We start from the raw sequence: 12,349 nt of genomic DNA, 5'->3' as shown, positions 1-12,349 counted from the left end.
CACACAAGATTATAGTTACACAAGTATGGTTACTCCTACAAATCATTCCTCCAAAACTCTCGACTTGGTCAAACCCACAAGTAAACACTTTCCAGGCAACACTCCCTTTTAGATGTTTAAATATGAAAAATCCAATAATATCACACAAGGCAAATTCTGTCACTTAAATACAGGTGTACCACATGACCTTTGCTCTCTTCCACTTTATGGTATGGAATCCACTTCAGAATAGTACTGCTTGCTGTAGCCCAAGACTTCTCAACAGCTCAGACAGCTCCAGCCATCTCCAGCTTAACAGCTATACAGCCATCTCTCCAGCTCAATAGCTAAAAACCAGCTATCCACAGTAACTCTAATATATCCTTTTTTCTCTTTCATCTCAGTCCCATTATTCTCACGCCCTTTTCAAATTAAAACCCTTCCAAATATAAGATCTTTCCAACTTAACTTTGCTTTTGGGTCAAAAAAAATACAATATCCCCACTGCTATTTAGCTATGGACTCCTGCAAGATGCAAACATCTTCTTTGATACCTCCAATTCCCCTTTGAAGTTCAAACAACTGCTCAACTTATCAAAAAATGTAGATGTGAGATCTAATCTATTAGTGCCTCAACTTAACACCTCTTATCCTTTTCAGGTTTCCAACCCCCCAGACAACCTGAATCCTATCAAAGTCTTGCCCAGCTTAATTAAATCACTCACACACACACACACACACACTGACACAGAATTCCAGCTGTCTTTGCAGAATAACACAATATTCCCCCAAAATATTAAAACGAAACATCCATTCTCACACAATTGAACATTTAGGAAATTTCCATGCAGGAAAATATATACAAGGAATCCCTGCCAATGCCTGAGAAATTACATTCTTGTGTGGGAACCAAGATGGATTTTTTTTGAGGCTTTGTGAAAGAAAATTAACTCCCAGGAGAAAGCATGACCTAGAGATTGGATCGCGCTGTGCCCATTTTTTGAATGAAGAATTGGGATGAAGCTTCCAACCTGGAGTGTGTTCGTGCTTAATCCACATTGGGAGAACACTACATGCCAAATTGGTTCAGTCACCTCAGGGTCGCACAAGACTGAAACAAATGTTAGACTCCGTTGCTTGTGCACAATGGAGGTTCTAACTAGCTCTTACAGGCTCCTCTGCTAATTTGGAATGGGACTGACTGCGCCATGCATGCACTGTAAATGCTGCGGTCCATTTTCTCGGACCTCGAGCAGTCAAGCCAATGGTCCTTAAATAGGATCTTGAGAGTCTGCCACCAAAAAGAAACTAAGGAAGTAAGTCCTTATCTGAATATGAAGCCAGAAGCAGAAGTTTGGCTCCTGGCTCCAAATCGGCCACTCCTGAACAGCACTCACTCCGTCTTGATCACCTCCCCAACCTCTCCCAGACTTACCACTGGCCCAGTGCCAGTGTCCTCACTGGCTGAAATTACTCCTTATCGAGATTGGCACATTGGTTGCCAACTCTGCAGGGTTGTCCTGGAGTCTCCAGGAATTTCAGAATCATCTCATTTCTGCGAGCAGCCTGGGAAAAAAATCATTGAGGTATTAAAAACAACCTTTTTCACATTTTCTTTGAACCCGATTGATTATAAGCTAAAAATATTGAAGATTGGGGAAAGGAAGGTTTTTTAATGGGGGAGAATTTTGAGGGTGAGAGGTCACATAATCAAAGCATTAGGGGCTCATGCAACCAGCGTTGGTAACCCTAATTACCTCTTGCGGCAGCACCAGAACTCTGGTCACATTCCGATGATGCAGTTTTGTCTGAATTCAGGCCAGTATCAATTTCTGGGCCCATGCTTTTAAAATGCCTTGAGACAGACAGTATGCCCCTCACCACCTCATGCCCCTACTACTGTTACTTCACCACTTTTGTTATTTCCCCTTCACTACATTTCTTAGGTCCAGGTGCAGTGGCTTAACATCTCCTACAGTGCGCACCCAATAGATTTTGGCTAGCCTATAAATAATAACCAAGTCCCAACAATGGAGCACCATCAATAAAGTGCAGCCTGGACATGGCCAATGTGCCCACCTGATGTGCAAGTGGCACTCTAAAACCTCACCTGGCTGTGACAACCCTGACCAAACTATGGAACACATTTTTTTCTTTATTCTTTCACGGGATGTGGGCACTGAGTGGCTTGCTGGGCCATTTCAGAGGGCAGTTAAGAGTCAACCACATTGCTGTGAGTCTGGAATCACATGTCAGCCAGGCCAGGTAAGGATGGCAGATTGCCTTCCCTCAAATGCATTAGTGATGATAGTTTAGTGATCACAATCACTGAGATTAGCATCTAGCTCCAGATTTTATTTGTTGAGTTTAAATTCAATTCAGCAGCTGCCATGGTGGGATATGAACCCATGCCTCCAGTGACATTACCACTGCGCCACCATCTCCTCATAATAATATTGTGCCCGGACTCAAATTTGAGGGTAACATCCTGGAGTTATACTTGCTCTTCAGCAGGACATTGCTTAAGGAACTTGACATTAAAACTGTGATGACAGTATCTGCTCCTGAAGCCATACAAAAGAAGAAAGAAGAAGACCAACGGGGTTTAATTGTGTGAGAAATTTCACGGGGTCAGATATTTACTAACTATTACCTCATTTCTCTGCACTCAGCTATTATATCCATCACTGTAGCCCAAAACGGTGAGACTTCAAGTTCCAGAAGGGACTTTTGATCCACAAGAACATCGACTGGAGATCAATCATGGAAGTCAGTCTGCTCCCGATTTTCTAACCATTGATTTTACTGGTCAAAAAATTGAGTGCATAATGAATCAGACACACAGACCCTCTAATGAGATAAAAACAGGAAACGCTGGAAACATTCAGCAGCCTCTGTGGAGAGAGAAACAGATTTAACGCTTCGAGTCTGTATGACTCTTCTTCAGAGTTTCTCCTTCGGGTTCTCTACCTGTATTCCTGTTCAGCAAGGATCTGTGCTGGGGGGGAGTCTCGCAATTTCATTCAATTAGAGATGGATGATAAATGTTGGCCTTGCCTATGACGGTCAAAACTCATGAACAAATAAATTTTTAAAAATATCTGCACAGGTGAGCTCTGAGGTTTTTAGGCAGGTGCGAGTGTTTTCTGTTATCTGGTGCTAGCCTTGGTGCACCATCCATAGTTCCACTTCACCATCATCCTGCTCCCTTCCTGAGAATCCCACCCCTATCCACATTGACCTCCCCGGCCTCCTCCTTCCCACTCCCAGGTCTGTGCCTGTCTCCGAGTCCCTACCAACCACCCTTGTCATCCCTTCTACTGCTACCATTGCGCCCTCAGCCTCCCACCCTTCTGGCTTTCTCTGCCCTCTTTCATACTCACCATTCCCTCCTACCATGCCCACCCTTATGTGGCAGTCATTGGCTCCACAGACCCCTCCCTTGCACATTGAACTCAACATCCCCATCCCCTTACTCTCTCCTCCACCCTTATTCCCTCCTCCGTGCAGACACCTTCGTCCCCCTGGACTCCTTTGCCCCATCTGAACTCCCTCCTCTCCCTGCACACCTTCCCCACTCCGAACTCCATCCCCCTTCGGAAGCTCTTCCCTTGCACCTTCCTCCTCGTTACATCTGCCTTTCTACTTGCCGCATTCTCCCCATTACACCCCCTCCCACACCTTCGCGCCCCCCCCAACAACACCCCTCCAACACCTTTGTCCCCCCACAGCCTCACCTCGCGACACCGTCCACACCAAGCCTCACTTCCCCCGACACCTTCGTCCCAGCCCTCCCAACCCCACGCCACTCACCCCCTCAAACCATACACTTTCCTCTCCCAGTCAAACCTAGACCTTCCTCTCCCACCTCATCACCGATCATCCATACACCCCATGGCCAATAACATGATGTTCTGAAGCAGACCTGAGACATCAACGGAGACCTTCAACCTTCTGCAAGCTGCTTTGTGGGGTAGCCATGAAAATGAGAATCCACCCAGCATCCACATGTTCCTCCAGGGTGTGGTAGCTGTAAGGTTCCAGAATCTTCTGTCCCTTGGATGTCTCTGATCTGAGCAAGGCCTTAATGGTAAGTCCCAAGTTCTGCACATCACACTTGTCCAGACGTGTTCTGGGCCAAAGCGTTTTCCCGCCAGCGTAACGGTAAATCTGGCATTGGGGAAAGGTTCTGGTCGAGCCTTATTTTGCATATGATTAACAGGATGCAAAACAGGTTCATACCGGCCTCCAGTGAGATTGGTGTTCAGCCATTTCGGACAGCATCGGATAATCCCACTGTGTTTTCACGCCTGTATGAAACCGAGTTTTGGCCTTCTTGCTATATTGACCCCTCCGCCCCGCCCGCCATGACTCCTGACGCCAAAGGGACTGGAAAATTCTGGCCTATGTCTCAACATTGACAGGCGTTGACACTTCTGGTGTTGTCTCAGCACTGACAGGACCATTTAATTCCATATTAACTGTTGTTAACCCTTTAGGGTCACTGTGAGGTCTCAGTCCTTTCTGTGATGAATTTTGATTTGGAAATTCTGCAGATACCTTTGCTGCAACTGTTCTATCCATTACTGAAGTTATTCCATCAGTATTTTTCTTACATCAGTTTGTTTCTTAACTGGATTACAAAGGATTTTTTACTCACATGAACCATTCCTGACTGTGGTCTACTGTCCCAGATTGTGGAGCAACAACATTGCCCACTGTATCACTTCCCAATATAACATCTACATTTTTAATAGGTAATTTTGAAACAACACCAACAACAATAGACCCCTTTGCCAGAGCATAATTTAATTTCACTCTACACAGTAGGATAAGTATACACTTCCCAATATAGGCAATCACTCACACTGTTTAAGGAGCCTTGCTGAGTTCCAGTGTGATGGTGCCTACATCATTATAATAACTTGACAATGATAAACCCATTCCTTCTAATGTTTTTACAATGGGAGCAGATAGAGGTGTGGAGGAATATAAGGGATATATATTTAAAGGGGAAATCAGTTCATTTTTGTCCAAGGAAAAACTTAAAAAGCTTGTTATTCTATGGGACTCTGGTTCAGCTCAAAGCTTATTATTTGCAGAATATTTAACCCACGACCACTACCATCTAGAAGGAAAGGGCAGCAGACACATATGGACATCACTACCTGGAGGTTCCCCTCCAAGCCATTCCCCATCCTGACTTGGAAATATATCACCATTCCTTCACTGTCGCTGGGTCAAAATCCTGGAACTCCCCCCCCTAACAGCACTGTGGGTGTACCTACATGACATGGACTGCAGCAATTCAAGAAGGCAGTGCATCACCACCTTCTCCAGGGCAATTAGGGATGGGCAATAAATGCTGGCCCAGCCAGTGATGTCCACTTCCTGTGAATGAATGAAAGAAACATAAGGGATTGGGTAAACAGATTGTCAGTTCATTTATTAAGGTTAGGAATATTAGAACATTATTGCAAAGCTTGAAGACACTCGGAGCTGTGTTTGTTCTGCTGCTTAAAGCAAAAGTGAAACTAAGACTGGATCACATGACACACTTCCCTTCCAGTGCTGTCATGCTGATATGCCTTAAAGGCATTATACAACATTCGCAAGATTCATCTTCTGATGCAGCGCTCTCTGTGGAATTTCTTGCTATTTGCACCTGTGGCATTGATTTAGGCTTTAACCTCCAACAATTTGCCTTCGCATGTCCAATTTTATGATGGTGAGAACATGTCAATCTTTTTGACTTACCCCCTATCTTCTGCGCTATCTTCTTAACCAACTTGGAGAGAATCTAGTCTTTTCTTCTTGCTATCCCCTTCACTACAATTCAGAGCCTGTTCATTTTCATTTGGCCTACATTTCCAACTCCTGTGTGAATTTATAAAAGGGGATCTACCACCCCACTCCCCCTAACTGTATATGTGAGAAATCATATCCATTGGCTAAAAGTGCAGCTTCACTTATATTAGACACTTTCCAACCTTCAATGTAAGCTTGAATGACTAGTGGAACAATATTTTTAAATTCTTCCAAGATCACGGCCCCTCTCACATTTTCAAAATGCTGGTTAGGTTTTAGTGCCCAAAACCACAGGTCCCACAACATTTCTTTCACCCTAGCATATTCTACAAATGGTTCACTTGGTCTTTTCTTTAAGTCTGAAATTTTAATTGATATGCTTCAGGGAGAAGTTCACCTGCTGTAAGTCTTTCAGTTTTAACTGCCTCATAATTTGAAGGTTGCTCTGTTGAAAGATTTAAATAAAATCCATTGTCATGTCAATTAATGCTAAAATAAGAGTTCATTTGTCTTTTAGCCATCCAAGTTTTATAGCAACTTTTTCAAATGAGATCAACTAGCTTTCAATTCCATCTTTCACGAATTTAGGCGTTAGGTGAAGATTCTTAGCCAGATCAGAACTTAGAGTGGGACACAACTCATCATCTGACTATTAGCCTCTCTTTCACCCTGTAACCTAAACTTTTCTTTAACCAGTTCATACTGTTTGATTTCTTTCTCTCTCGAAAATTTCTGGCACTTCCTCTTTTCTCCCTTGCTAACTTCTCTCTCTGGAGATCAATTTCAAGCTTTTGCATTTCCATTTCTTTTTCTATTTCAAGCTGCTTCTTTGGCAGCTGAATTCTAGTCAATTCAACTGAATTGCTATTTGGATTAACTTTCCCTTCTTCAAATTCCCAATGCTTGTTCTATTACCTCAAATATACCTACTTTCATAGCTCCAGTTTTTAACTCTAGCTTCAACTTTTCTGCTAATGTTAAAGCTATTAATCTAACCTTTGCTAATTGTTGCAAATCACTCAGGGATAAATCTTCCCTCTCCAAAAATGCTTTACTAATTGACAACACCATAACCTCTTCTCAGTAAATACAAAAAAAAGTTCGCTGTGAAATCTTGTCATCTTAAACTTTAGCACATTTCCCAGTGAACCTTGTGTAAGTCTGTGGATTCGAAATCCAGGATGAGCCCTTAATTTTGCTACAATCTGATTAAGAACCTTTAACATTTAAGGAGAAATCCAAACACCTCGTTTTAACCAATAGAGCTACATCACAAAATTTTGCTTTGTTAAAACTAAACAAACTTTATTGTTCATGAAAGACCTAAATAAAACAAGCACTATTAACTTAACAATATGGTTTATAACTATGTATGTTATTGATTCAAGTTCACCTCTTACTTCCCCTAAGAATTATCTTATAAGACACATTCAACTTGAGCTTATTTACTTCTGTAGGGACCATCCACTAGGGACTATGGTCCTCTGGAAAATTCTCATCAGCTCCAGCTATTCATAGAGGTAAAACTTTCAAATACCATCTCTTGACTGTCAATGCTTCAGTCCTTTCTTCTGATTACTTTTCCAATACTTCCAAGTTAATCTGCTTGCTGCTTTCTTTGGTACAAGATTCCGTGAGACCCATTATAGATTCTTCCACTAATTTCAAACTAGGCAATCATCCAGCTTCTGTTCCAGCACAATGTTCAAACTGAGATTAAGCCTCATCAGCATTCCACATGATAAATGATGAAATTAATTGTTTTGCTCTGCTTACAGTGCAGGTCTGTCTAACTGTCATGTACTTTGGCTGTCTTCTCTCAGTGAGCTGCAAACCATATGAGGTCTAAACTGCAACTAACTCTCCCAGCAAATAACCAAATAAATACAATCTGGAGAAATTCCCTAAGCTCTACCCATCTTCATGATGACATAGCCTGTTTTGGGCTGCCCTCAAACCAACCTTTAGATTAATCAGCCCTCATTTACAATTTTTTCTTTGCTCTGGTGGAATAAATGAGTTTTAAAACCTTTCAGGGTTTACTTAACACATTTGAACTAATTTAGCTCTAACCCCAAGTACAAAAACTTCTTTCTGGAATGCACTTCTTGGAAGAACTGTAGCCTTCATGTCTCCAGTTCTTTAGCTAAGTAAACCCACCTGCTGTTTATAATCTTAATTTTCTAGCTGTTAACGTCTGAAGTGTAATCGACTCCAAGCTTCCTTTAATTGCATTTATCTCATTTTGTACAGTCAAATTTTAATTCCCCAAAGCAAAAGCTGCACGCTAAAACACATGAACCATGAACTAGATATTTGCAACTACCTGGGTTGCTGAAGTACCGTCCCGGGAGAATGGCAGTGGTTCCATGGTGGATGAACCTGCTTTTATTTCTTAGGGTGAAATTCAAAGAAATACAGAGTTACTATTTCCGGTGGTACAGAATATAAAGTTTATTGTTCATGTTGGGCACACTATATTTTTGGACGTTTTGTGCATAGATGAAATTTTGGCTCCTGGGTATGAGGGCACATGCACTGTATCCAGAATAAGTTATCAAGTGAGATTCTAAATCAAAGCATTCAGCAATTCTGAATATTTAGGTAAAGAATTATCGATATTTGGCTGAAAAAATTAATGTAGGTTTATAATATTCAAAGCTTGTCTAACTTGTTCTAAATTTCCTTGTGAGCTATCATTGTAATTGTAGCTTGGAATTATTTAGGTGATGGTATACAACCCTCCCACTGAATGTTTCATGCTATTTCAAACAATAAATCCACTCAGAATATTCTGAATAATATGGTGTTGTCAGCAGGTTAGGATATCAGTTAAAACAAATCTATGGCTTAGAAGGCAGTGATCTACTCGCATTTGCGTGATTATATAACCTGAGACCAGGGTCAGAATATTGCGCTCAGCGGGCGTGCGCCTGGCCCAAACGAGCGTAAAATGACGCACGATAATGTCGGGCAAGTGCCCTGACGTCATCACACACTCACGTGATGATTTGGTTGGTGGGCGCACACAGGAGCTGGCAGCACACCCGCCAACAATTAGGCAGCCTACTAAGGCCCTTAGTGAAGTAATTGATTCAAATTTTCCACTGCCCGTCCAACATGTTCGGTTGGTGGGTGGGCAAAAAGGCCAAGCGGCCTTTGCATTTTTGGCGAAACCTCATTCACAGGCGGGATGAGGTTTCAACCCGTAATTTAAAAACATAAAACCTTTTAACACTCATATTTAACAAGTCCCTGCTCATGTGATAGAGTCACGCGAGGGGATATACTTTCGTTATTTTCAATCTCTTCTTTTTTATTTTAAAAACCTTCAGTTCCCTGAGGCAGCTATGTGCTTCAGGGAGTGCACCCACGTGCATGCACAAATCTCTGCACTCCCTGTCCTCCCAACCCCACCCTGGCAGCGCTGAGCACGTGTTTCACACTAACTCACCATTAATTAGCCTGCCAGTGTGAAATCGCAGTCGGAGCCCGATCGCAGGCGGCGTTCGGCTTCCCAACTGCTCCCAGGCCCACCCGCCAAGCCTTCCCGACCGCTGGAAAATCCTAGCCCAAAGCTGGAGCTGTTTGTATTGATCTTTGAACCACAAACAATAAACGTTATCCATTCTCCCTCTCTAACATGTGCAGTGCTTCAGAGATACAGGGGTAGAATATATTATGCTTTCTGCCCATTTTTCATGCAAAAGACGAAAGAAAATCATATCAGTTGAGCAGTAGGCATCCCCAATTTGCTCAAATATCGAATGAACTACAGAAGCCTAAAACAGGCATTAGGCCCTTTGAATTTGTTCATTAGGGACCTAACATCAGTTGAAGGACCCCTTCTCAAAATTAGTCAGTGATGGGTGAAGCAGTTGTTGAATTTAACCATAATAAGCTGTTTGCTTGTTTCTTTATTCATTCATGGGTTGTGAGTGTCGCTAGCAAGGCCAGCATTCATTGTCCTTGAGAAGGTGGTGGTCCATATGGTGTAGGTATACCCACAGTGCTGTTTGTAAGGGAGTCCCAGGATTTTGACCCAAAGAAGGATTGACATATAGTTCCAAGTCAAGATGATGTGTGACTTGGAGGGGATCTTGTAGGTGATAGTGTTCCCATGTGTCTGCTGCCCTTGTCCTTCAAGGTGGTAGAGGTCAAAGGTTTGGAAGGTGCTGCTGAAAGAGAATTGGTGAATTGCTGCAGCACATCTTGTCGATGGTACGCACTGTATGCCGGTGGTGGGATGGATGAATGTTTATGTTGGTGGATGGGGTGCCAATCAAACAGTCGAGCTTCTGGAGTGTTGTTAGAGTTGCAGTCATCCAGGCAATTGGAGAGTATTCCATCACAATCCTGACTGGTGCCTTGAAGATGGTGGACAGGCTTTGTGGAGCCAGGAGGTGAGTTACTCGCTGTAGAATTCCCAACCTCTGATCTGCTGTTGTAGCCATAGTATTTATATGGCTAATCCAGTTCAGTTTCTGGTCAATGTTAATCCCCAGCATATTAAAGGTGGGGGATTCAGCAATGGTGATACCACTGAACATCATGAGGAGGTGGTTAGATTCTCCCTTGTTGAGATGGTCACTGCCTGGCAGTTATGTGGCATGCAATGTAATTGCCACTGATCAGCCCAATCCTGAATATTGTCCATTCGTATCTTGGCATTGTCTACATGTTTGTTCTAATTAATATCTGAAATAAAGAAAGTTGATTGATGATACTTGTGCCTGAATCTGCTAACTACTTCAGACATCAAGATAAAACATTAAAAACTGCCTCAAATATGATTGGTTCTGATGTTTCCCCATTGTTTCAACAGTGAGCTAGTGACTGCTTCAAACAATTTATCAACTCAGTGATCATTCCAGCTCTGCTATAGCTTGAGAGGAATTTGAGAGAATTCATTTCAATCTGAACAGCACGAAAGATAAGGTGGCTTTGAAACTACCAATCAAACAAATGAACTGAACCTAGAATTAAAACATTAAAAGTAGCACTGGGAAAAATATTCAAAGACAATTATCCAAAGACTTAGATCATCTGAAAATTTGTTGTTTAGGTTTTCAGATGAAACTGTGGCTCAGCTGGTTGCACTCTTGCATCTCACCCAGGAGGTCACAGATCCAAGTCCCCCTCCAAAGATTTGAGGAGGTAATCCAGATTGACTCTCCAGTGCAGCACTGAGGGGGTGCTAAACTGTCAGAGGTGTCATTTTATGAATGAGACATTCAGCTGAGGCCCTAGCTTCCTACTGAGGTGAATGTAAAAGATACCACAACACTGTTTTGAAGTAGAACAACAGAGTTCTCCCCAGTGTCCCAAGCCAATATTTATCTCTCATCAAACCTGACTAAAACAACGCAGATTATCTGGTCATTATCACATTGCTGTGAGGCCTTACTGTGTGCTGCATTTCCAACATCACTAGTGACTACACTTCAAAAGCACTTCATTGGCTGTTAAGTGCTTGGGGACATCTTGATGTGTCATATAAATTTTAGTCTTTCTTTACACTGAATGCAAACTTAGGCACATGCCAGCATGTGTTCACAGTCTGGCGTTTAAATGTGACAGATTTTGCACATTACAATACTGGAAATGTTATATAGAATGCCTTTACGGAGAACACTGGGTCTGTGTGATCGCCTGAGGGGCTTAGAGAGGAATTTTACAGAGTATTATTTCCCTTATTGGTCCTGCGTTTTCTCTTTTTTATTTGTCTCTCCCAGGATATTACACAGCTGTAGTGAGGGGTGGGGTGGGGGGTAAGAGGTGAAATAAGGATGTGTCGAACCTTGATAACTCCAACCATCTGGGCAGCCTTGATGGACCAGCTGATCTTTTCCTGTCTGTCAATCTTCCACCTTCATCTACTGCATATTATTTGATTACTATAATAACGTTATGTGCATAATATTGAAAACAATGTTCGAATTGTCATTTGGTAATATAGAACTTGAGTATTGTTGAAAAAAGATTTTCTTGTCAAAGCTTTTCATCTTGCACTCATCAGGACAATTCGCAAGAAAATACCAACGTCAGGGGAAATAACAATTTTATACTAAATGAGAAGAGAGTGCTGATTGGTTGGCAAGTGGAATCTGATTGGTAGAAGTGTTGTCATGGACAGTGCACCAGTTGATGGTGACTGACAGTTAACTGTCAAGCATTGTTTGAAATTTAAACCAAGCGGCTTGACACTGATTAGTCAAGACATTGTCCTGGGGAATAAACCAGTAACTGGCTGTCACTTATTTTGTTTAGCTGCTTTCTTTTAAATATTCCATCAAGGGATGTGAGCTTCATTGGTTTGGTCAGCATTTGTTGCATATTCTTAATTGCCCTTGAGGAGGTGGTGGTAAACTGAATGCTTGAACTGCTGCAATCATGTGGTGTAGATACACCCAATTTTCAGAATTTTGGCCCAGCAACAATGAAGGAACTGCAGTAAAGGAACAGCTTGATTGGCACCACATCTACAAACATCCAATCCCTCCACGACAGATGCACATTAGCAGCAGTGTGTACCATCTAAGGGATGCACTGCAGTAATTCG

This window comes from Carcharodon carcharias, chromosome 3 (assembly GCF_017639515.1).
Source record: "Carcharodon carcharias isolate sCarCar2 chromosome 3, sCarCar2.pri, whole genome shotgun sequence".
Classification (NCBI taxonomy): Eukaryota; Metazoa; Chordata; class Chondrichthyes; order Lamniformes; family Lamnidae; genus Carcharodon; species Carcharodon carcharias.
This window is presented reverse-complemented; position numbering follows the sequence as displayed.